A 24412-nucleotide genomic window follows, 5' to 3' on the forward strand; every position below is an offset into this window, starting at 1 on the left:
CATTGTTAGGTGTGGCTCAACCAGCTGGAAGACCCCCTGGCTCTGCCGTATCTTACAGGTGAGGAAGAGTGATATATTGAAAGTCAAGCAAACTTGGAGAACTTTTGACCTCAACCAATCTGGTCTGTCTATTTTTGTTTGTTCTTTGATCACTCCTGGTACTTGGTGAACCACACGGTGTTGGGGGGGGGGGGGTGGAGCAGTTTATGGCTACAGGGTTCTCTTGGTAAACCAGCTGGTTAGACCTAAGCTCCACCTCCTCAGGAAACTGGCTTTGAAAAGAGCACTTAGGGACAGTGTCACTTTCTATTATTACAACTGATATAATACATCTTTCAACAATTTGAACAAATTCAAGGATATTAAATCATTTCCTTAGACTTCAAGGAAATCACTGGTTTATTAGTTCATATGCTTTTAACAACACTGAAGGTAGAGAAAGCATTATAATTAATTTTTGTTTTTAAAAAAATCCTATGACTTAAGTCTACAACTGAAATCTGCAGATCAACTCCTAGAGGATTAGTACTCATGGGTGCTAGTACAGCTATAGGTGCTAGTACAGCTTTAGGGATTTTGCCTTGCACACAGCCGACCGGATTCGATCTAAGGTATCCCATTTAGACCCCAGAGCCCCATCAGGAGCTCTCCCTGAGTGCAGAGTCAGGAGTAAGTCCTGAGCACCACTGGGTGTGGTCACCAAACAAATCAAACCAAACCAACAAACAAAACACTACTGAAGGTGCTCAATAAACACAGCCCTGTGGCAAGTGCTGCTTTAGGAATATTACATGCATCAAATCTTTTAATCCTCTAACCTGAGAGCAGGAACTATTATCATCCCACTTTGCAGATGAGGAACAGAGGATAAGTTCCCTAAATAGTGACCGCCAGTGTTGGAATCTGAGGCCATGCAGGAACAACCAAGTAAACCTGCAGTTAGACATCAGGTTTGAACTTTCAGTGATGTGAATCGTGAATCATGTAGCAAGATTTCAAGCCAATGACAGTTTCTATTTAAGGAACCTTCCCCATTTTTAGCTTGCCATTATTAAGAATGATCCAATCATAACCATCTTATCTCATTTTCTTCAGATGGAATTACACAATTTTGCTGCTATTTGCCTCCTTGCTTTTAAATCTCTTAAAAGTATCCTCATTCTCTCTGCAATTTCTTAAAATTCAGGGGTACATTTCGCATTATTTTCCCCATCAGTACTTAAAGCAGAATCAATGCAGCACTGGATTATCTGCCAGATTTGACTTCAACTTTACTGGCAGTACCGTCTGTGTTTAATTACTCATTGCATTAAAAGCTGAAATTGGCTATCACCCCTCACCAGTCAGCTGTAATATAAAAATGGAACCGTGTAAAATAATAATGATGACTTTTCTTTACTGGAGAAGCCTTGAATGAATGAAATTGTTACAAAGCAAATTTTCATTAAAGAGTTTAGCAATCTGAGCTTCCGGTTTACTTGTGTGTCTGTTAATGTCTGAATGTATGTATCAGAGCTAGTATTCCAATTAGTATATAACCTAGCATGGGCCAGATCTGGGTTTGATCCCTGGCACCACATGGTGCCCAAGCATCACTGGATGGTGCTCTGGAGAGGTCTCCCGAGCACCAATGGGATGGTCCTAAGTCTCCAGCACCACAGGGTGTAAACAGCAAAGCCACCACAGGGCCATGCACTGAACTACTGGCTGGGCTGCCTAAGAATTGCTGGAGGAGCCTCTAGGTCTCTTGAATACTGCTAAATAGAATTTATTTTATGTCTTTCCAAAGAAGGAAAAAGCAGAGGAGAGAAAGAGAGTTGTGTTCAAGAAAGAACACTGGCTTCAATAAAAACCAATAAAATTGAATTTAATTTAAGCATCAACTGAAGTCCAGAGTCAGAGAGATAGTGCAGGACTTGCCTATTCAGTGCCAACACTATCAACATCTGGCACTTACCTAGCATGTTGTGGCAGCTGTGACTATGGTTCAAATCCCTAGCACTACAGAGTAGCCCCGAGAATTTGCAGATGTGGCCCAAGACCCCCTCACCCATAAGTAAAATCAAATGAACTGAAGTAGATGCTTCCCCTACACTATTTGCAAAAGTATCTCATTATACCCCTATAATTAAATATGCTTCTAAGGAAAATAAAATTCAATTTTTGCTTACATCTTAAGGCAAAAACATGTAAACTTGCTCCAGAACACTGAGGTTTAGGCATTGTGTCACAGATGATGAAGATATTTCAAAATCAAATCAAACCAACAACAAATTTATTCCTAGGGCATATCTCAGATGAGGAAGACCTCACAAAGAAAACATTTAACAACACTAGGATTTGCTATACTGCATTGATAAAAACTGATATAAAATGCACGTTGTGCTGTGTATTTCTCTTAAAAGGAATAGGCATAATTTTAAATTTCAAATAATATTAGTTATTGCTTTTGCACAATCCTGAAATGACAGATATGGGGGCAGCCAGAGAACATCCAAGTAATGCTTGATCTACTGAATCAGGTCCACAAAAAAGTGAAGGGATTGGTTGGTTCTAGGATATTCTCTTATGTGCCCAGGTTCTCAACAGGCGTGTGTGTGTGTGTGTGTGTGTGTGTGTGTGTGTGTGCGCGCGCGCGCGCGCGCGTGCATGCGTGTGCGTGCTTGCACACATATTGTGTTCCAACTGTCTATTCAAATGTAAGTCTGCTTGACTGGGGAGATGTTTCCAAGTTTGATCCTAGCACCAAATGATCCCTATAGCAATGCTGTGAGTGACCCCAACAGGGGACAAAAGTAGCCCCTGAACACCACTGGCAGTAGTCCCCAAAATACACACACAAACAAATATAAGCCAACTAAACCTGTGTTTTTTAATATTTGTATGTTGAAAACCACATATAATATGGTTCTGGTATGACGACTGCAAAACCGTGAACCAGAGAACAAGAAAATTCACGTGAAGTAATTCTATTAACCAAAAAATCTACAGGAAGCAAACCAAGGAAACCAACTGTTGGCAATTATTCTTAGGGACAGTACAAAGGGTTTCTGTACCTTCTAAAAGTCTCTGCTGCCTGTGACCCTATGCTTGAATAGGAATTAGAGTTTTCTCAAATTAATTTATGAGGTTCTCCCTGGACTGGGAGAGGCGATGGGACGGAAAGGGAAGTGGTGGCTAGCTAGCTTACAGAGACCAAATTTGGTAGCAAAAGAGAACATCTGATTAAGGAGAGAGCTGCCTATTTGGGAATTCCCCAATTTGGCAGAGATGTTAGGAGGTTTTCAGGCATTAACTCAGTCTATGTTGAAAAAGTCTGTAAAAAGTCCTGGTAGCCTCCCATCATGTGATAATATGATGGGGTGCACTACAACAGATCAATACATGAGAAGACCGAGAAGGGGCTCCAAGGGGCTCAAGTAAGCAAGAATGCAGAGGCTGTTTTGATGAGAGGCTGATTGACTCTGTCCTCTTCAGGAAGAGAGAAGGCTCAGTAAGTCTGAGTTTAGAGAAAGCTCTAAAATAAGCCCCCAAACCAATAGCTGTACAAAGCACCAAGAAAGAGGAAGAGCTCCACACATTCTTAGGAAGGGGAATTTACTGATTTTCTTGTCAAGTTCTAGTTTTCCTTTATGCCAAATGACCCTGGAAAGGAAAACACTGTCTTCTTTGACTCCCACAAGCTGTTTGCAGCTCCTCCATTGAAAAAAGGACACTCTGAAGATAGTTGACCTGTTGTGAGTCACTGGCTGCACAAAAGTCATAGCAAGGTCAGACAGAGCCTTCCGGGGCTTTGATAGTCACACTGACCTCAGGCTGGACACACTCAATCAGACACAAAGCCATGGATGGGTTATTCAGGTACAAAGATTCTGGCAGACCCCGGGGAACACACTGGGCCATTCCATAGTTAATGGTCTGCTGTCCCTTTCCTTCTAAGAGGGGGTGAGCCTGTAGGAGAGACCCCAGGGTTCAACAGCCAAAAGCATGCAGCAGGTAGAGAGACTGGTATTCAGGAGCAGCTCCAGATCCAGGTAACCCTGGCAACATTTAAGTGGCCAATTCCTAAGTAGACCAGAGTGACTGACAATGATCACAACCCCCAGCGGAAGGATGGCCAGAGGTTGGGCAGTGATTTAGCCTGGGACTCTCAAGTAGAAACCACAAATACTCTTCTGTGAATCCTCTAAAGACTGACAAAGACACAGGTACACAAACACCCCTCCTCTCTGTCCATGTTTAAATTCTTTCATAGGCTTCATTTGCTGAAGAAGACATATTTAAGCACAATTTCTTTACCCTCAAAGACTTTTATTTTTCAAATGGTGGCGAGGGGCGGGAGACGGGGAGGGGAAGGCAATGCCTGTGTGAGAAAAAACAAGGAATGTGAGGATTTGGATTTGTGTAATTTGTTGAGCTGTCCAACTTTAATGACTTTTCTGCCAAAATGATTCTGGCCAGTTGAAAGTAAAACTAACCAGATGTATAACAAATGTTTACAATCCGGGTCAAGAGTGTTTATTCGTCGGCAGTTAACTTTGAAAACAGAAGAGCTCTGACTGGGGATGCACCAAAGGCGGCTGAGGCCGGGATTTAATGCTCTGTGCAAGAATCACAAACTCACAGTCTCTTTTTACCTGCCACCAATCCCCGGAATGAACCGTGAGGATAGACAAGACTCACCATTCCTGTGTCTATTTTTAAAGGCCAGAACTCATATATGCACCCATGCACACAAGCACCTTAAAGAACAGTGTTTCTCTCAGAAAGTCAGGACTGCCAATGATCATCATGTTAAAATTTCAAATTTGAGTCAATCAAACACTGAAGCAGAAGCCGAAATTTGATATTCATACACGTCCACGAAAATTGAATAGAATGTTATGGGCTGCTCACTTTCTGCTCCAGATTAGTGGCAAACTACCCTTTGTAGTGTTAACTGGATCTCTTTATGTTTTTCTTTATACATGTTTATGTGTAGTTGTAGAAAACAGAGATAAACAACAGTAAAGGAAGGAAAGATGACTGGTTCAGTCTAGCAAGAGATAGAAGACCCTGGCCACAAAATATAATGACATCTACACATCATGCATCTATGGTTCAGACTATAGCCATTAAAGAGAGTATTTACAGTGTCAACAGCATGACAAGCAGACGTTTGTAAACAGAAAGCAACATCTCTATAGAGTTTTAAACTGATCATTACATGCATTAAAATCAGCAGAACTTACAGCAGAAATCAGCTTTCCAAGACTCTGTGGCTATAGTCTTGACTGGTCTTAGTTGAAGATGAAAGATGGCAAAAGAAAATGAGAACGCAGAAGATAGGAAGGAAAATATGAAAAGAAAAAAGAGGAAGAGAAAGGGGATGAGAAGAAAGATAAGACTAAGAAAGAAAGGAAATACGGAGAAAGGAGAAGAAGGGGACCAGGTGAGTGGGGAGAGGACAGGAGGAAAGAGGAGGGACAGAGGAGGATGACTCTCTTTATAGTGCCCCTAAACACTTAGCCACTGCCCCCACCGCCACCCCCCCTTGCCTGACCATAGGCCAGGTGGTAGCTAGGAGAACCACCGTGTCAGTTATTTTAAACATTTAACTCAGCAGCTGAGCTCAATTATTTTTGGTATATAGTCACTTAATCCAATTAAACGTTTATTCATACCCACTTGATGCAAGGGTGAATGGGGTAAAGGAAGAGTGATTGATCCCCACCTTGGAAGCCCAGGCATCTCGTAAGGATGGCTCCATTCAGTTACAGAAAACATTAGTCTTGCTGTACTTCTTGAGTGAAAATTCACTCAGGTCTATTTTAATTTTAGATTTAATTTTAGATTGCTCTCCGTATGTAGGGGCAGCCACAGCCATGCTCAAGACCACTCTCCACAAGCTCAGACAAGCCTCACGCATGAAGGAACAGGCAGAGGAACCCAGGTATGCGGGACCTGGGACTGAGATCTCCAAAACTGCTGGATCAGAACTGGGACTCCTCCACCCAGAACCCCATTTTCCAGTAGCTTAGCAGTCACACCTACAAACTGTCCCCAGCGCCATGCAATCCCATCAACAGCCAAGATCCAATGACTATAAAAAAAAGTTCCCAGAAGCATGCGGCCACGCAACCTCTTATAGTCTAGCCCACTGATGTACCGAAGGCAGCACACATGTGTTTGGTTTTAACATATTTGCTTGTATTCTCTTATATGGGCTTGAGTGATAGCACAGCAGGTAGGGTATTTGCCTTGCACGTGGCTGACCCGGTGGACCCAAGTTCAATTCCTCCGCCCCTCTCAGAAATCCCGGCAAGCTACCAAGAGTATTTCACCCACATGGAAGAGCCTGGCAAGCTCCCTGTGGCATATTCAATATGCCAGAAACAGTAACAATAACAATAACGGGTCTCATTCCCCTGACCCTGAAAGAGTCTCCAATACAGCAGTTTTGGGAAAGACGAGTAAGAAGAGGATGTTAAAATCTCAGGGCTGGGGTGAAATGGCGACGTTACTGGCACCCCCTCAAGCAAACTGATGAACAACAGGATGACAGTGATACAGTAGGGGAGTGATACAGTAGGGGAGTTACTTGCCTTTCTTACGTTATTCCAGACATCAGGGCACTTGGATTTTCCATTAGCTTATTCATGTCAGGCAAACTGTTAGGACATGCTGACTCTTGGGGGAGGGTTCCAAGTAAAGGCAGCCTGATTCTGAGGCTGAAATGCTCAGGGGGTTGGTAGAGGGTGTTCTCGGGAAGGCTCTGGGTACAAGGCTGTCCTGAGAGTCACAAAACTTCCAGAGGACATCACACCAACCATCCTGGCTGGGGCTTATGGGCAGGGAGAGGCCACCAACTTAGACACCTGGACGGCCTTGTCCCTTTTCAACCATAACACCTCCCCCAGGATTGTGGTTCCCACATCTGCCTGGGATACGCATTCTCCTGTGCTGTGGGTTCAAGGAAAGCATGAACTCACACACACTCACATTCTCGCACTTTAGAGCCCAAAGACTTTAGCTGCATCCCATAGGTTCTGGTAGCTCATGTCTTCATTCTCATTTGCTTCCAGGTATCTTTTGATTTCCTCCTTGACTTCCTTCCTGACCCACTTGTTGTTCAACATTAAGTTGTTTAATTTCCAGGTGTTTGATTTGGTTCTCCGTGTCTGTGTGTGATTCACTTCTATTCTCAGTGCATCGTGGTCTGAAAAGATTGTTGATACTATTTCTATCTTCCTGATTCTATTGAGGTATGTTTTGTGTCCTAGCACATGGTTTATTTTGGAAAATGTTTCGTGTGCACTGGAGAAGAATGAAATTTACATACATGTGGTACTACATGGAAAGTATCATGCTAAGCGAAATGAGTCAGAAAGAGAGGGACAGACATAGAAAGATTGCATTCATCTGGGGAACATAAAGTAACAAAATAGGAGACTAACACCCAAGAATAGCCGAGATAAGTACCAGGAGGTTTACTTCATGGCTTAGAGGCCAGCCACACAAGCTAGGGGAAAAGGCAGCTCATATAGAGAAGGGAGCACCAAATAGAGGGTGTTGGGAGGATCCTCCCACGATGGGAGATGCGTGCTGAAAGTAGATTATAGACCAAACATGATTGCCACTCAATGCCTCTTTTGCAAACCACAGCACCCAAAAGGAGAGAGAGAACAAAAGGGAATGCCCTGCCACAGAGGCAGGGTGGAATGGGAGGTGGGGAGGTGGGAGGGATATTGGGATCAGTGGTGGTGGAGAATGGGCACTGGTGGAGGGATAGGTACTCGATCATTGTATAACTGAAACCCAAGCACAAAAATTTGTAAGTCTACAGCTGTACCTCATAGTGTTTCGCTAATAAAATTTAAGGAAAAAAAAAAGACCCCTGGGACAGTGTAGGTCAGTTGGTCATATCCCTACATGTAAAAAAGTTCAAAACCAAACACATTTAAAGAGGTTTCCTGCAAAACTCTATGACTATAAAAGAGAAAACAAATTTTGTGAACATTGACAAAACAACCAAAGGTCATGTTGGAAACAGGAGATGACAAAACCCCTTAACCTTAGGCTGAATCCACACTCCTCCTGCTCACAGAGCTCAGTCAGCAAGATCCCAAAAGGATCCCAAGGTGACCTCAGTCAGCCCTGCTATGCTCTTGCCAACAGTGCATCTGTAAACCCTGGGTCTCTGAAAACTTAGCTCAGTCGGGGAAGCGAGACTTAATGTATCCAGGGCCCCAGAGAAGCTACGAGACTGTCCCAAGCTACGAGACTGAGGATTATCCTATGGATTCATGGAAGGAATGGGACATTGGGTGGAAAATGGTCCTCTAAAAAAATAACTTTCATTTTCGGTGAGAAGCCCAATAGTTTGAACTTTTCCCTCCGTTAACCTGCACCATCACAAATCTCGAAGCTTTGCCAACTGTGGTGCATGGCTGCTTTCTGACTCCTCTCAGCAGAGCCCAAGACTGCAGTCTGAATGGGTTCAGATCACGTCAAGGTGCAGCTTCAGTACAGAAAGTTCTAGAAAAGTGCCTGCCATAGACACAGGGCAGTATTAGTGGAATCGGGAAGAAAACTGGGGACATTGGTGGTGGGAAATGTACAGTGGTGAATGGGTGGGTGTTGGAACGTTATATTATTGAGTCCAATCATAACCAGTCTTGTAACTTTGTATCTCACTGTGATTCAATTTAAAAAATTAATTGAAAAAAAGTTTTAGTGGACAGTGAAGAACCAGAACTGGACCTGACTGAGGAGATGGTGAGTCACAACAGAATTGAAGATCACTGTGCCCCAGGTACTTTGTTTCTCATTTGTTTTTGTTTTCAGGCCAGACCAGAGGTGTGGTGCTCTTCTGCCTCTACACGCAGGGATCTCTCACTCAGGGGACCATACTGGATACCACTGACTGAATCAGGATCAGCAGTGTGCAAGACCAGCACTCTGCCAATTTTAAAATCCTCTCCTTCTATAAGAGTAGGAATTTAAAATCAGACTGTGCTTTTAGTTGCTCGTGTGTTTATTCCGAACTTTTGGGGAGTCCCAAACCCTCTAAAGAGATAATGACAATGAATCTCTCCATACTATGAGCTAAAAATATAAACACCCTCCCACACACAAACTAATACCACATTTCTTATAATTACCAGAAAATATTATCACCTTCTAGAGTATCCACAGACCTGTTTGAAAACATCTGTTCAACAAAAGAATTACCTTTTACTATAGTTCTCTAAAACACAAATTCCCAGCAATAATTTTGGCTTTCTTCTGCCTTAAGTAATCTACCTGTCACATTTTTTTGTTCTTTAATTTTAGTTCACTAATTATAGAAATCATTGCCAGTTCTCACATTAGGCAGAGAAATGAAATGTATAAAATTAACCCAGAAAACTCTTTCCATTAAATTTCTAGGTAATTAATTTTCTTCAAATCAGAATGCGTCCAGTCGTCTGTTTGCCACTTTTATCTGGAAGTACTGAATAATGTTTATAGCCTATAAATCAAGACTGCTCTTCAACCTTGTGTACAATAAAATGTGAAAAATAATATTGATATACAGTGTAGGCAGGAGAGCAGCTAATGTACTGTTTGGCATGTAATTGGCTTCACTTGGTGGTATATATGACCCTGTGAATAATGTTAAAAAGAAATGCACACAAAAGGGTTATGAGCTCCAAGATGTCTAAAATGACAGTTTCTCTGACACCAAAGTTCACCAGGTGCAGTTCAATCCCTTCTAAACTCAGCTCAAAGCCTTTATTTTTATAGTCCTGCTAGGTTTAATAAATGTTTACAGAGAGAAAAACTCTGTAAGAAGTTGATTCAAAGATTTATTTCTGGAACAGCTTGGTTGAATGATATTAATACCAACCTTTGCTTGGCAATGAATCAACATTTTATAGATAGGATTTTATGACAGCAAAGAGAACACAAATTAAAAAAATAGATTGGTATCTGACTTGTACTTACATAAACTGAACAGGTGGTTTTTTTTTTCAAGTTCATGAACTTAATGGCTAAAAATGAGGATAAGAGAGAACTTCAGAAGATAAAACAAAAAGAAATATAAGTAAACCAACTATGTTAGTCCTTTGGGTTAGAAACCAAAATCATACCTTCGAATACATACTTTTTTTTTTAAGTTGTTTTCGTGGCCACACCAACTGGTGCACAGAGATCACTGCTGGTGGAACTGGGGAATTTTACGGGGTTTCTGGGGATGAAACCCTGGTCAGTTGCATGCAAGGCAAGAGCCATACCTGGGTACTATCACTTCAGCCCCAGAAAGGTATTATTAAAATTTTTTTAAATTTGTTTTTAATGGGGCCTGAGTGATGGTACAGCAGGTAGGGTTCTTACCTTGCATGAAGCTGACCTAGGTTCGATCCCTGGCACCTTATTTGGTTCTCTGAGCCCTGCCAGGAGTGGTCCCTGATTGGAGAGCCAGAAGTAATCCCTGAGCACTGCTGGGTGTGGCCGAAAAAGAAAAAGAAATCTTAAAAATTTTTATTAGTCTTGAGGCAACATGGTGTACAGTAGTGTTAAAATTAATGTTTAGGTGTATAATGTTACGCCACACCCACCAAGGCGCTAAGTTTCCGCTAGTACTGTCCCTAGATTCCTCTCTGTTCCGCCCCCCTTTCACCCTCTGTTTAGTGACTTCGGTTCTGATATCAGAGTCTAAGGATCTAAGGATGCTTTGCATGGATGTCTATCCCTTGTTTTGTTTCTCTATATTCTGCCTATAAATCAGATCATCCTGTATTTTGCCTTTCTCCTTTTGATTAACTTGTTTTGATTAACATGACCCCCTTAACAGTTCCATCCAGGCAGTTGCAAAGTGCAAGATTTCATCATTTTTTTTAATAGCTGTGTAGAAATCTTATGTGTATGTGTACACAATTTCTCTTGCCACTTATCGGTTGGGCACTGTGTGTATTCTAGATCTTGGTGATCATAAATGGGGCTGCAGTGAACACATGGCAGGGATATAAAATCCTGTCTTTAAGTGTGTTGAATACAGATCTAGAATTGTGGATCAGGAGACTGAAACACTCTGGGCACTAGAGTGCGATTTTGTTAGACCCTAAGCTCCCTGAAGTCAGGTTTCTGTTTTTCCCCACTGTTCTTTCTCTAAGACCCTAATACACAGTAAGTGTTCAGAAAATAGCTGTCACTAGAGACCAGGCTTGACAGTGACCTGGACACGATTTGTTCCCGTTGTGCACAGGAAAATTTTGTCTCAGGCATCCTTACAAGAGTTTGCCATAACTGCTCTAGGGCTTCACAAGAGAAAAAGCAAAAGGTAGTGAGAATAAATCAGGTGAAAGAACATTCAAGTAAAGAAACAGCAAGAGCTTAATCTCAAAATATGGCACAGGGGGGTTGGAACAATAGCATAGCAGGTAGGGTGTTTGCCTTGCATGTGAGCAACCTGGGTTCGATTCCCAGCATCCCATCTGATCCTCCAAGCACCGCCAGGAGTAATTCCTGAGTGCAGGGTCAGAAGTAACCTCTGTGCATCACCAGGTGTGACCCCAAAAGAAAAAAAAATATGGCACAGAACAAAAGATTGAAGACATAACTTATGATCAAGCCCAGTCATAAGGAATGGGCTGAATACTTCAGTAGAAGCAAGCAGTGAGGGGACACTTTAAAAATACAGATTCTTAATTGCCACCAGTCATGGCAATCTCCACATTTTTGGACAGCCTCATCCATGAGTGAATCTGCTGAAAAAACTCAGGTATGCAGGTTTTGTGACTGAAAGCTCCAGGCTCTCATGGAGTTGATGATGGGCAACCTCCCCCCATCTCCCTGTTCTTCCAGGTGCCTGGCAGTCACGCCCACAAACTGCCTCCGGTGCCATATAAACTAATTTATGGCTTTGATACAGAGAATCACAAATAAATCTCAGAAGAATTCAACAAGCTGCAGAGATGCCTTCGAACCCCAAAGTCATCATCCAGTTAAAAATTTAACTTGAGTTGTATCACCTATTTAAAATTTTGGAATTTCTGGAGTGCGTGGCCAGGACATCTCATACTCTACACAATAAGGGCTCAATGACTCCAAGGTGAGAATACAACAAACTTCACACACTTTCTTCTAAGGAAACCTTTTCTGATCATTTTTAGAAAATTATTGATAACAAACAATACAAAATAAATTATTTAGGACCCGTTATTGATGCAGATGTGTATGGTGGTTGGGAAAATTCAAAATAATGGTAGTGGGTAGGGTGTACTGGTAGTGGGATTAGTATTGGAATATTGAATATAATAAATTATTGTGAACAACCTTATACAAATTAAATCAAATTTCAAAAACAAGTGCTTCTTGCTCAGGATAATTGCAACTTGTTCTTGCTCCCTGCTTGAACCACCACCTCCCAGACACAGGACATAGTCAGGGAAGATGAGACTATTTTCAAATTCTGGATTTCAGACTCCAAAATAATTACATGGACCTTAGAAACCTTGCGGTTCCATGCTTGTCTTAAAGGAGGAGGTTCAGAGAGATTGAGAATTAACCCAAGGTCACGCAGCTGTTTATTAAGACCGAGGATTCTCTCACTTACTCTGTCAATGCCTAGCACTCCTCAGGGTCAAACGCCTTCAGTTTCCTAATGCCACTTGCTTCCGCCATGGAAAGAGAATCCAGTAAACACTTCTAGGAGGGGTGGTGGGATGTGGGTGGATCGAATACACAGCTTCCTTCCTATTTGTTCCCCACTATACCTTCTTATTGTAATTTTCTTTTGAAGTAACTATCAATGTCTGTAGGCTCTCTGAAGCTTCCAGGGAGAACAGATACCAATCCAAATAAATTCCATCTCAAAGGGGAGGAAACTGTGATGGGACAGACTGCATTTCATAAAGCTTACTCACACTCGTCTAAACCATCACAACAATTTTTATCTAATCAGGGAATTTTAAAATATTCAACACTTTTTATCAAAAATGTATGAAATAATACAGCCAAATGATCATGTGCCTGTGTGTAGCTGAGATGAACATCTGGTGAAAATTAAGACTCTGAGCCTAATTTGGGGGGTATGTACTTCTTAATGACAAGTTTCCTTTTCAAATCTGGCTCAAACCTATAAAGTCATTAGGGGTGTTAGGTATGGAAAGCAGTGCTTGCAAGCAAATAACAGACATTAAAAAGTCATTTGTCTTTGGACTTCATAAGAGCAACTGTTAAATGAATTCAATGCAAAATAAATAAACAGCAGACTTTTGTGCCCATCTTAGTACATAGAAAACTGAAAATCAACTGAAATGAAAAATTCTGTTTCTAAGAAAATCTGTACATAAAAGAAAAAGTAAATTTTCAAAGGTCATCTTACCTTTCATAACATACTTCATAATTCGATATATTTGAAACAACTAAAAATCAACTGCCTTCAGTTTGATCTGTGGCTGGTGAATTTTGTGTTTTCTTACTGCATATAGAATCTCAATATTGTGCATATACAATATAGATGTATTTGAAATTGGGGGTTTACTGGTGTAAAACTAGGTATAGTGTTTTCAAAATGTGTGAAATGATCAGGGCTTCACATTTGAAAGGATTTAAAACCGTAAAATTAAAAATATAATTTTTCTGTTCAATGGGTATATTTATCAGAGTTGAAGTTATTTGCCAACTTTTCATATTCAGAACCAAACTAAAAATTCAGAAACAGGAGTCTTCTGATGACTTAAACAGTTCACAAAGTAAAGGTGCAGTGTTTCTAAAATCCCTTTGGATCTTTAATCAGAAACAAGTTACTCTATTTTAAGAACATCATTTTGTGTATTTTGCTTGTCAGGGATACAAATCCTAACACAGTTAATCAGAAGTGATCAATAAGATGCAAATGAAAATATTCTATCTAAAATGAGTACATGGTATAATTCCCCATAAAAAGAGAAAAACAAAACTTAATCTTGATATGAACCCTGAGAAGGAAGAGGAAAGCAACTGAAAGGACAGACAGATTCAAAACAGAATAACAGTGACAGGAATGCTCAAGAATAGAGCAGTCTGGAGAGATCCAGGGTAAAGGCTGGAACATGAGCAACCTTACGAGACTCAAAATGAGATCCTTATAAAGTGGGGCTCGTAGGTAAATGAAGGGGTGGGGATTAAAGCAATGAGGTGTTCATGAAGGTTACTATGAGTGTTCAGGAGTGAATGGAGGGTGAAAGAATTGAGAGCCTGGCTCACGGGGAAGCTTTATTTAGGATGGAAGAAACTCGAGTATGTTTTCAACACTAGGAGCAGAAACCAGGAGGAAAGACATTGAAGATAAGATAAAGGAGCAAGGAGCATATGTGTAGGGAGTGGGTGGAGATGGCACAAAATGCACAGAAGGGATTAGCCTTTGGAAGACCCCTTCTACCCCCTAGGAATCCTGCTTTATCCCCATTCAACCTGGTAACTTCCATCCCAGTAGTTCCACAAAAAAAAAAAAAAAAAAAAAAAAAAAAAAAAAAGGAGTTTTAAACAACCCAGAGTGGTTTGGTGAACCAAAGACATCAGCACCTCTCAAGTTCTTGTTGGCTGGCTCTCTGGCCCTGCCCAGACAGAATCAGAATCGGTATATGAATAAAACCTAGGGGGAAGTACTTACTTAGAGCAGTGAAATATGGGTACTGAAATCAAAGAGATACAGAATCTAATCTAAGTCTACCCTACCTTCATGTCCACACCCTTGGGCAAGCCTCTCTTAGTCAGATTTTCTTTTTTTTTTTTTTTTTAATTTAATTTTATTTTTTTAAATTTATTTATTGAATCACTGTGGGAAAGGTTACAAAGCTTTCAGGTTCTTAGTCAGATTTTCCTTCTGCAAAATGGGGGGGCCACAATCCAGGCAGATCTCAGAGATTTTGAAAGTTCTCCTCCAGGCCACCACGAGAAAACAAAGATAGTAAAATGCAAGTGACATGAGATATCCCGCTTCCCAGTGCAAGGGAAAACAGCTTCTAAACTACCTTGCAGAATCAAGGGTGACAAAGCTTCATACTTTAAAATTTACAGAGTTCAATGGAAAACATCTGATTTCTGAAACTTGCCAACCATCACCAGAGCCTTCCATGAGTCATAAATCTTCTTACAGGTGGAGGGTCTTGGAAAAACATGAAATCTGTGAAACATAATAATATAATCTAGGGCCGGAGCAATAGTACAGAGGGTAGGGTGTTTGCTTTCCATGTGGAGGACCCCGGTTCGATCCCCAGCATGGTCCCCCAAGCACCACCAGGAGTAATTCCTGAGTGCAGAGCCAGGAGTAACCCCTTAACATTGATGGGTATGATCCAAAAAACAATAATAATAATAATATAATCTAGGCCTAGGGTGATCTTTCTCAGGGCCACTGTAAAACTGAAATGAGATAATGACGGCCAAGAGTGTGGCAACAAGCTTGGTATGTGGCATCACCCACCCAGTAATGGTGGGTGGAAAACCATGGAGTCTGTGAAACATCCCCTTTCTGGCCTATTTGTATACAAGTTTCACTGTCTCCAGGCCTGAACCCCTTCAGGAAAGGAGTTCCCAAAGGACAGAGGGAATCCTAGCACATGCTTTTGGGGGGGTAGCGTGGGGGTGGAGGGGGACAGGGGAAGTCCTGGCCTGGAGTCTTGCCCATAGAAGCATGGTCTGATATGACATGTGTCTGAGCACTGTGAGTCAGACTGTGAGAGGCAAGCAGCTCCCCCAAAGCCAAGCGGGAAGCTCTCTTTCACCCTATTCACACAAAAAACCAGTTAGACACAGGTTATGAACTTGCCTGGGAATTAAAGGATCAACTTGCAAAAGAGAATAAGCAAGTAACCAAGCAAAATACATCCCTCCTTCAAAACACTGCCTGTGATGGCAATGTTCTAGGAAAAGGAGCTAAGGAGCTCTCTGAACTGACCCCAGGGCACAGAATTCTCCTGTGAGATCGAGGTCTGCATGCAAACCACTCGGGAATACAACTGAATAAATGCCTGGGCAAGTACATGGCAAAGCAGGCCACTAGCTAAGTGCCTTTGGTTCAGGCAAGGCTCCAGTAATGAAGTGGCTGACTTCATTGAAAGGACCTTAATTTCCTGTTTTGGCATAGGAGCATAGATAGAAACCCCACCAGGCTTGTAAGAGTAAGACAAATCTTTCTACTTGTATTATGAGATCTGGACACAGAACTTATAACACCAACACCCACTTGTGTAGTGAATCATGTACAATAATGGCCAGACCATTTTATAGAGCACAGTTAATTTTTCTGTCCTTTCTTTTTTTTTGGGGGGGGGGGAGTCTTTGGTGTTTGGATCATACTCAACAACGCTCAGGAATTACTCCTAGCTCTGCACTCAGGAATTACTCCTGGCAAGGCTCAGGATGGTAGGATTGAACCTAGGTCTGCTTTGTGCAAGGCAAGTGCCTTTCCTGCTGTACTTTCTCTCTGTCCTCAGAACAGTTAAATTTTCATATGTACAATCAACAAGTCCCACTGTTGCCCTTTAAATTAATCAGTTTATATTTGTGGGACACCCAATGGGTAGTGGGCTGGGCTAGATGCTAGGGAGGCAAGAGGGCTGGAACTCAGGGGCCTTCTTGGGCAACTCCTACAGAGGCAGTAAGTACCAGGATGTTTCAGTATGAGCAGCAGTTAAGCTCTGGATGTAGGCACAGACACATTCAAGATTCAAGGAGGGAAACAGCAAAACGTGCCTCAAACATCCTGCATGGCAGGCTGAGGATATAGTCAGTCTTTATCCTTTGTCCATTTCCAACCATGGAGAAGCCACAGACTCAAGTTTCTGTTTAGGACATTCATTCTGAGGATGGTTAGGACAGCAGAGAACTTTGGGGTGGAACTGGAATAATTAAGGACAAACCAATCATTCAGGTAAGGGGAAAGGAGGCTCAGAAGATGGTGATGGGCAAGAGTAACAGCTCAAATTAGACTAAATGGGCCCATATGGAGAGGACATGGGCAGAGATGTGAGTTCTTCTCAGAGCTACAAAAGAAAAGCATCTCGCATTGTATAAAAGGTCTGAATCAGGGGATTCTTCTGGTCATAGAACACTTTAGAGCCTCGAGGGAGATGTCTTTGTGGGTGCCACCTCACTGGACAGAGGTTTCAGGTGGCCCCTGTCTAGCAGTGCACACAGCCCAGGAGTCTCAGCCCTGTTTACCCTCTAGAAATCTTTTTAAAGGTACCTTGTGGCACTGGTGTTGGGCTAATCTCAAACAGTGCTTCTAGGACAAGAGAGTTACAAGGGTTAAGGCATTAGCTTTGCATGCAGTCGACCCCAGTTCAACTTCCAGCATCACAGATGGTTCTGAGTTTTTCCAGGAGTGATCCCTGAGCACAGAGCCAGGAGGAAGCCCTAAGAAGTGCCAAATGTGACCCAAATAGACTCAAGCAAGGCATGTACACAACCCTGTACTATATGGTCCTTGAGCAGTACCAAGCAGAGCCCTAAAGATCTCCAAGCACTGAGGGATATACCCAGGGCTGACTTGGTGGTCTCTGGCGCTGCAGGGCCTGAGGACCCCCAACTCTTTGGACCCTAGCACTTAACCATCTGACTTGGTGGACTGAGAATCCTGGTCTATGAGGGCCCCCTGAGCACTGCTTGGAAGATCCAAACAAACCTAACCCAGCAGTACCTTTGGGGTGACCCATATTCCACTCACACAGAAGGCCGCCAGAGACACAAACCTCCCTCTGCCCACCTGTGTCCCCTTCCTCTTCAGAACAGAGAGAGGAGCAGTTCCACGGGATTCCCCAATCATGCTCCAGTGCCCTGGGAGGTGGGGAAAGGTCGCCCCCACACACCTGCCTCCTGACTTCCTTACGGAATGTGGACCTGGGGACTCAGGGGGACTGTGCAGGACATGAGCGGTCACTGTTCTCAACTACAATCCCCCCACTGCCAGCACCACTGACACAGCACCAGGAACCCGCCCAAATAGTTCCAAACGCCCCCTAGGGCTAGGGTGCTGCTTGGGGTGAGACCCATGGCAGGATTCACTGATGAGGCTCCTCGCTATAAATACTCTGTTATTCTACTTGATAAAAATAATTAGTGCCCCTACTCATCCAATACGGTCTAAGTAAACAACTTTTTTTCAAAGGGAGTAATGCATCAAAAGTAGTAAAATGTTCTTCCAGCTCATTGCTAGTTTCCAGCCAAAGCAAAACGCCAAGCTGAATTACAGAGAGATCACAGCTATCTCTAGGGCTTAAAAAGGTTGATAAAGCATCTGGATTTCTTTCTTTCTTTTTTTTTTTTTTTTGGAAAACACAAGATAAAAATCCAGAAAATAAACTAAATCAAGTGTGTGTGTGTGTGTGTGTGTGTGTGTGTGTGTGTGTGTGTATTGAACACAATCTGCAATTACAGTGATTCTTCTGCAAATTGAGTTTGAAGAGTCCTAACACCAAAGTAAAGAACTCTCAAAGCAAAGAAGGTTCAAAAGCGTCACTGGTTATTTCTATTTCCAAGTGAATTAATAAGAGGAGAGACATGAAGTGCCCTTCTGAATTCTCCCCATCCTTGTGAAATGGCTACTGAAGTTTTTTATACTGTGACTAGACTCTTCTCGCCCAGGTTTTAAGGGCTCACCCTAAGACGGAAGGTGGGAGAAAATCCTATCAATCAAATTGTCAGTGCAAATTCCTTGTTACCAGAAATTCTTTTGCTTTTAAGGAAAAAAAAATTCAGTCATTCCACAACCCAAACCCATGCCCCAGGGGATATCTACCTAGAACAGCAGAAACTAGCACAGACAGGCCAACTCATTCTGACACGAGCACTCCACGAATCCCGAGGGCTGCTTGCTCCGACAGAGTGCACCCAGAAAAACAACTGCATTTAGACTTACAGGAAGAGGTTTCACTTACTTCAAATGTCTGTATAATCCTCGCTCCTCTAAGTTAAAGGAGGAAAAAGTCACACTGTCATTTCTTAGTTCTCTAATTCAAAAAGAAAGAAAGCAAACACAACTTAGGGGGAAAAAATTCTCCAATCCACTTGTCTTTGCGTCTCCTTTCCAGGAATACTACTTCCAAATGTCAAACAACAACAAAAGTGTCCCACATCAAAAGTGAGCTCCAGCAAGGTGGTACCAAAACCAAAGAAATAAAAACTCCAAACAAATATCAAAATGCAAAGGAGGCCTCAGCAGTGATGATTCAGAACAGGATAAAGTTAGACCGGTGTGCTCCCAGAAGGAAAAAATAAAAACAAAAACACGTGGATGCCAAAACAATCGGTGAAGGCTACATCCCCAAAGTTTCTCTGAGAAAGGCTCGCTGTAATGTAATTAAGAAGAGTCTTCTTTTTGAAGTTTTCAGGGCTCTAGTGTCCTTGATGCTGATCTCCCCCAGTCTGGCCTCGATGTGACCATCCATTACTGAGTAAATCCACGTGAAACCTGAGGACAGCAGTGGGGAGGACTCCGCCAGGGGCAGTGGGGCAACTCTGCAGGGCCCCGGCCTTTTATGGCCTGAACTCTGAGAGCCTTCATCCCAGCTAACCACCAGAAATAGCTCCTGAAGCTCACAGGAGCCCGTCAGCTGTTGCGACAGGCCTGGCCAGCAGCAACTCCAAATGCAATTAGATTGTCCACATTGTGTTTCAGCTGTTTTTTTTTTTTTCAGAGAACTTACAAATGCAAAGCAACAGGGCGGTGAGCTGAAATAACTGGGCTCTAACTCTAGCTTTTGGATTAAAAATAATATTAATAAATACTATATTTGCATATATATGTAACCATATTAAAATTCATATACTAAATGTTCAAAAAATAAGTTACATTTATATATCTCTGTGTGTGTGTATATATATGTATATATATACATAGAGAGAGACACATATATAAACATATATTAAACAGGGAACTATACAGGCTCATGTCTACTTACAAACTATGTAGACATCTGTGAGCTTCTACCCAATTCCAGTATTTGTGGAAAAAGAGTCATCAGAAGAGAGAATTGAGCTAGAAGGTCTTTCTCTATTGAAAACAGCACAAATAATATGTCCTCAACCCAAACACAATGCTTTCTCCACACTGCCAAGGTGTAGCTTCAGCTAAATCTCAGGAAGCAAACCTCCCTTCAAAACAGAGGGACCTTAATGGAAAAATAAATAAATAAATAAATTCTGAAGTCTAACCACTTATTTAAGGCTATTTATATTTTTAGACATTAAATAGTATAACTCCGTGTACAAAAATACTTACAAGGGAGGTATCCTTGCAGCTACCAAGAGTCACACAAGGTCTCAAGGGTTCCTCCAAGCTTGGATAGAAGTCACAGTGCCCGGACCTTTGGCTCTGGAGTGCTACTGCCTGCCGAATGGGAACTCTGTTCTCAGCCCACAGCTGTGGGGGCCAGCAGAGGCCTCCTAGAGCAGCCTCTGAACGCCTGCTCCCAGTTATGCCTGAGACCAGGCTGCCCCTCCACAGCAGGCCTGTGGCCAGGTGAGAAGACAGCACATTCCCTGGAGAGCCCCAAGAATTAAACACCAGCTTCAGGACTAGCTGGTGCGAGGGTTAAAATGATTTCATCTCATGCTCCAGGGCAAAGTTTTTACCTGTCTCACACTGACCAACAGAACTTCTTGCCACCCAATCTTTGCTTTCTCATTTGTGTGGACCTCATTTTATTTTTCTTTGGCCCATTTTGCATTTCATCCAGTGAGGGTTTTATCCTGATATATTTTCTATTAGTGGGTAGGGTGTTTGTCTTGCACGCAGCCAACTGGGCCAACCTGGGTTCGATTCCTCCGCCCCTCTCGGAGAGCCCAGCAAGCTACCGAGAGTATCTCGCCTGCATAGCAAAGCCTGGCAAGCTCCTCATGATGCATTCGATATGCCAAACACAGTAACAACAAGTCTCACAATGTTACTGGGCCCGCTAGAGCAAATTGACGGACATCGGGAGGACAGTGACAGTGAATTATGCATCAAGTATGCATAATTAAATAATGCATATTAAGTAATGAATTATGCATCATTAATAACAATTTTATTAAAGAAGAAACTTTTTCATTTTATTTTTAATTTTTTAATTAATTTTTATTAAAAACACCATACTTTACAAAGCTGTTCATTATACATTTGTTTTTGAGCATTTAGTGTTCCAACACTACCAGTGTGATCTTCCCTCCAACAATAACCCTAGTTTCCTTCCCAATTCCAAACTTCTCCCTTAGGCCATGTATATATTACTTTAAGTTCTTCCTGGAGCTAAGTAGGGGAAAAACTTAAGTACAACCAGGGGGCCCAAGACTTAGCACAGTGGGTAAAGTGCTTGCCTTGCATGCTGCTGAGGCAAGTTCAATCCCTAGGAATAAGTTCTGAGCATAGCCAGGTGTGCACCCTCCTCTGTAAAAAGAGAAAAAACTTGGGGATAAGATAGTTGACTAGTAGGGGTCTTGTAAGAAAAAACAGAAGGAGAAGATTAATCTTTGCTACAAACAACAATGTGGGTTGTTTTCCTAAAATAGATTCACTCCCACAAAATACACAATTAACTTGCCTGGGTCTCACAAGTGTTGCTCACCACTTCTGCACCACATTCATGATCTACCCAGGGAAAAAATGGAAAACCTAGTATCATGAATGAAAATGATAAGAACTACACTTAACCCAGAATTAGTCATCTCCAAGATATTTGGTAACCATTGGTCATTTAATATTGTTTAATACTAGTGTTGAAATACAAGAGTCTAACATTCTTTTTTTTTTTTCTATTTGCATCACACTCCTGACTTTGCACTCAGGACTTACTCCTGGCAGTGTTTCAGAGATCATATGGGATACCGGGGATTGAATACGGGTTGGCCACGTGCAAGGCAAACACCTTACCTGCTGTACTATCATTCTGGCCCCAAGTCTAACATTCTTTCTGATAATGCATCAGAACAACCTGCCAATGATAAGGAGATGCAGACTGCATACCTGCATTGGAAGCTCTGGCATAGGAAAGATGTCACATCTCCCCCAAAGCATAGTCCAGGAAAGGGAAAATGACAAACAAATATGCAAGAGGTCAGATTCTATGAGTAGCACACAAGGAAGTAAAGCTTCCATCAGTCCACTGAAGGGGGGGCACACAAGCTCGAGACTCCTCACAGCACCTCACGGTCCTCTAGGCCCCTTCCCAGTGCAGCCGTATCCCCTCTCACTTCTCTTACCAGCACTACTCAACTCCCACAACCTGTGCTACCCAATGCCCATACTCAGTTGGATTGAATCCAGATCCCTCTACACCCAGAGTCAGCTCCCCTTTCTTCCCCGACTCCCCTCCCCGCGTTCCTCTCCTGGACTTGCCTCTCTCCATGGCACCTGACTCGTTCTGACCATGTCCACCTGTGTGGAACTCACTTTCCCACTCCCTTTTACTGTGGGTCTTGATGTTTTAGTCATGGGGCCACACACCCTTGTTTGGGCCATCTCTGGGAATAACACTTTCTTCTTTTGACGCTGCGGACACCATATGCAGTGACTTTGCCACAGTCACACTCCAGCAGTGGGCATCAAACGCAAGGCTGGGGACGCTGTCACTGAACCACACATCTGGGCTCAGAAACTGACTCTTCTGAAGCATTTCTTTGACATGACTTTCTGAGGCTCTGCTGGGGCCTTGCTGGCCCCTTCCTCTCATGGCTCCTGCTGCTCCTCCCCCATCCTCTTTCCAGTGAGTCTGACCTTGATCATCTCACTTTGCCACTCCCAGCAGGAGATTCCCAAAGTTCCCAAAGCCAGCAGCCCTCACCAAACGTGAAGCTGCACAAGCAATACTTGTGCTTCCTCTCCCAACATGGTCACTTATTCCTGTTTTCCCAACAGCCCACAACTTCCCAACAGGCTCCCTTGCTGAGGGAAGCTCAGCCCTAATTCCACTTCTCCCACCCCATAAATACTCTCACTCACTCCCCTGGAGACTACTGCACCAGTTAGTCCTTCACTCCCAAATCCCTCTCCAGCTCCATCCTCTCTGCTGTTTCTAGAGTCTTCTAGAGAGCCCCAGTTCCTCTGCCAGACCCCCCACTGCATCTTATTCCCTCTTCAGCTTTGTCTCCACTGTGGGCTCACAGGTTCAGCCAGCAAGTTCTCACCTAGAGAAGCTCGTGGGAATTATATTTTGTGAAACGTCAAGACTAGGAAAAGAGTCACTTTCACCAGCCTGCATTTAGATCTCCATGGGTAAGAGGAAAAGGGGATCTGGTTTCGAATAAACACTGTGTAAACTGCACAGTGTTTATTAACCCAGAGATAGTCTCAAATAGACCTCGATCTGGGGGGACTTAATTTTGTTAAGCTCTTGGATGTATGCCTAAGAGTTGTGCTGATGGTTTGGCACTTGAATGTCTTGCTTTATTGCAAACAGCATATGTTTGGGTAGAACCAAGAGGCATGAGTGTGCATGCTTGTGTACATGTGTATGTGTGTGCTCAAGCATAAGTGTTGTGTGGCCCACATGTGCTGGTGGATTAAAAAGGTCAGAAGGACCATCTGGTAGAAAAATTCTCAAGTCTCTCATCTACTCTGTCCCTGTCCTCTCCCATCTCTTCCACCTTCTGTTCCAACCAAGCTTCCTGGACCTCCTTCTCCCAGAAGGGGATCAAGAGACACACTGTCCATTGTCGCTGTGTTCAGGCTCTTCTCTCTGCTTTGCATACCTGCAAGACCTGACTGTTTCTTGCTGACATAGTCTGTGGTTTCCATCCTAACCCATGTTTCCCAAAGTGGGCAAGACCCACCCAGAGTCAGGGGCACTGGAGCACTGAGGAGGTCTCTGCAGTAGAAGCCTCGAGTTTGGGGCTGCTTTCTGGATTTGCTTAAAGAAATATGTTAAGGGAAACTCTGAACAGTGTTTGGTTTGAAATGGGAGTGGCAGGCCAAAGAAGTCTGGAAATATCTATTGTTTGTTCCAGAGCTTAACTTCTTAAACTATGGGGGTTGCAAAGCTGAACTGCAGGGGGTTGCAAAAAAATTTTGACAAGAGTGAAAGTTTTCTGAATGAACAATGACCAACACCAAATTCACAATCATCAAGGTCACAATCTGAAGTGCTTCTGGCAGCACTGACCCTGATTGCTTTTTTTGGATGAGAAGGGGTCTCGAGTGGAAAAAGCTGAAGCAGACCTAATATAGACTGTGCATGCAGACGGTGGGAGGTCCTTCTTATCTCTAGCACCAGACACTAGTGAGGTCTGCCTTGATCAATGGAATGAATGTTTGTCACAATAGGGCTGAAAAGCAGTCTGGAAACTGCCTGACTTACATCAATTCTGTTGTCTTCATTCAGTCAACCCAGCACCTCTTTTTCCCAGGTTTGACAAATCAATAGTTAATTTGGCTCTGAAGGTAGACATCCGGTTTATAGGTGGAAAATAAGAGGGAGGGAGGGCTGGC

The 24412-nt window shown here is 42.8% G+C and overlaps 1 protein-coding gene across 2 annotated transcripts in view; it reads right to left on the bottom strand.

The window, feature by feature from the left end:
* SVIL (supervillin) overlaps positions 1-24412 on the bottom strand; it is a 229567-nt gene that overhangs the window by 128992 nt on the left and 76163 nt on the right. Inside the window, exon 1 of one of the 2 annotated variants that reach the window (XM_056133474.1) lies at positions 9970-9974. The exons of the other annotated variant lie outside the window; for it this stretch is intronic. The gene's annotated coding sequence lies outside the window, so the exon portion shown is untranslated. Of the gene's footprint in view, positions 1-9969; positions 9975-24412 lie in introns of those variants that run through there. 2 annotated transcript variants of the gene reach the window in all.

Source organism: Sorex fumeus, unplaced genomic scaffold (genome assembly GCF_029834395.1).
Source record: "Sorex fumeus unplaced genomic scaffold, SorFum_2.1 ptg000007l, whole genome shotgun sequence".
NCBI lineage: Eukaryota > Metazoa > Chordata > Mammalia > Eulipotyphla > Soricidae > Sorex > Sorex fumeus.